Genomic DNA, 2,723 nt, shown 5'->3' on the forward strand with positions numbered 1-2,723 from the left:
CCTCTAGCGCTTCGCCTTGTACATGTATTTGTTTGAGTGGGACTCTGCTGTTGAACATAACCTTAGTCTTTTTCTTGTTCATCTTAAGTCCGACTTTTAGGCTTTCTCTATTCAGATCGTTTATTAATTGCTGCAGTTCATCAGCTGATTCACTAAGGAGAACAATGTCGTCTGCAAATCTTAGGTTGTTTAGGTGTTCGTCTCCTATTTTGATACCCTTCCCTTACCATTCTAGTTTCTTGAATATTTCCTCGAGGCAGGCTGTAAACAGCTTTGGTGAGATGGTGTCGCCCTGTCTAACGCCTTTTTTAATTGGTATTTTATCGGTTTCCGTGTGGAGTTTGATGGTTGTTGTCCCATCTTTATATATATCTTCCAATATATTACAATATACCTCCTCAACTCCCTGTTGTTGAATAGCACCTAATACTGCTGGTATTTGTACAGAGTCAAATGCCTTTTCATAATCGATGAATGCCATACACAGGGGTTTCCTATATTCGTTTACTTTTTCTCTTATTTGGGTGAGCGTGTGGATGTGATCTGTTATTGAGAATCCTCTGCGGAAGCCTGCCTGTTCTCTAGGCTGGCTGGAATCCAGACTGTCAGAGATGCGAGCTGTAATGACTTTCGTGAACAGTTTGTAAGTAACCGAAAGGAGGCTTATGGGTCGGTAATTTTTAAAATGCTTTGTATCTCCTTTTTTGTGTAACAAGATAATTGTTGCATTTTTCCAGGCTTTCTGAGTTTTTCCGCTGAGAAGACATTTGTTAAAAAGATTAGCTAGTTTCACTGTTGCGATGTCTCCTGCATCTAATATGAGGTCTATACTAATTCCGTCTTCGCCTGGTGTTTTCCCTCTCTTCATGCCTTTAAGTGCTCTTTTTATTTCTTCTTTTGTGATATTAGGTACGTCTCTAGTTACCGTGTTTGCTTCTATTTGTGGCTGTTCGTTTGAGTTGTATAAATCCCTGTAAAAGTCTTCCACTACTTTGATGATTTCATTCTTGTTATATGTTACTTCTCCGTCTGGTTTCTTAATTGCATACATTTGATTTCTCCCTATTCCTAGTCTTCTTTTAGCTGCTTTCATGCTGGTACCTGAAATCACTGCTTCATTTATTATTTGAGTATTGAATTTCCGTACATCTTCCCTCTTCTTTTTATTTATGGTCTTTGTTCAACCAATTCTATCTTGTCCCTATTTGACGATACTTTCATGTCTACCTTTTTGCATAAGCTGTTTAGTTTCTACCGAGAGCTTGCTGGAGCTTCGATTGTCGTTCTTCCCGTCTACTTCAAGTGCAGCTTCTTTTATTATATCACTGAACTGTTTATTGATTTGGTCGATGTTGAGATCTTCGTCGCGGAGGAGTGAATATCTGTTTTGGATGTTTAGGCTAAATTTTGTTGCTCTGATCCTCAAGTTAGCCAAGTTTGGCTGTGGTTTACACATTAGTTTGTTCCTTTCCCTTCTGAGATGTATTTTGATTTCGCCTCTCACCATTCTATGGTCGCTGCCTACATTTACTTTATTCATAACCTCTACATTTTTTATTATATCGCGCCTATTTGGAATTATGAAGTCAATTTCGTTTTTGACGTCAGAAGGCGACTTCCATGTCCACTTCCGTTCTAGTCTTTTTTCGAAGAATGTATTCATGATACTGAGTGATCGAGCCTCCGTAAAGTCGACTAGCATTTGTCCCTTCTCGTTTCTAGTGCCTGTTCCATGGTTCCCTACTGCTGTTTCGCCCTCTGTCTTTTTACCTATTTTGGCATTAAAATCCCCCATAATTATTGTGAAATGGGTTTTTGTTCTCTCGCTGGCTAAATGAACATCTTCATAGAAGCTCTCTATTTCTTCATCACTGTGGCTGCAGGTTGGAGCATAGACGAATAATTTTTAAGTTGTACCTATTGTTTATTTTTATTGTTACAGAAGCCACTCTTTCGCTGACACTATAGAATTCTACGATGTTCTTTTCTAAGTGTTTGTGTATTAAGAATCCTACCCCTAATTCCTGTTTGCTACCCAGAGGTTTTCCTCTCCAATAGAGCACGTGTCCCTCACTTATTAACTTCTGCTCTTCGCCTAGTCTTCTAACTTCGCAGAGTCCTACTACATCCCATTTAATGGAAGAGAGTTCCTCTAGTAAAGCTAGTAAGTCGGATTCAGTTCTCATGGTCCTTATATTGTATGTGCAAAGGTTCATCAACGTGTGGCGGCCTGTCTTTACCCGGATATTTTTAGCACCCTCTGCTCCGGATATATATATATATATATATATATATATATATATATATATATATATATATATATATATATATATATATATATATATATAATATATATATATATATGTATATATATATGTGTGTGTGTGTGTGTGTGTGTGTGTATACATATATATATATATATATATATATATATATATATATATATATATATATATATATATATATATATATATATAATATATATATATATAATATATATTTTATATATATGTATATATATATACATACATACATACATACATATATATATATATATATATATATATATATGTATATATATATATTTATATATATATATGTATATATATACATATATATATATGTATATATATACATATATATATATATACATATATATGTATATATATGTATATGTATATATATATATAAATTTATTTTATTTCCTTATTAAAAATGAATGT

The sequence above is a fragment of the Penaeus vannamei genome, chromosome 30 (assembly GCF_042767895.1).
Source record: "Penaeus vannamei isolate JL-2024 chromosome 30, ASM4276789v1, whole genome shotgun sequence".
Taxonomy (NCBI): domain Eukaryota; kingdom Metazoa; phylum Arthropoda; class Malacostraca; order Decapoda; family Penaeidae; genus Penaeus; species Penaeus vannamei.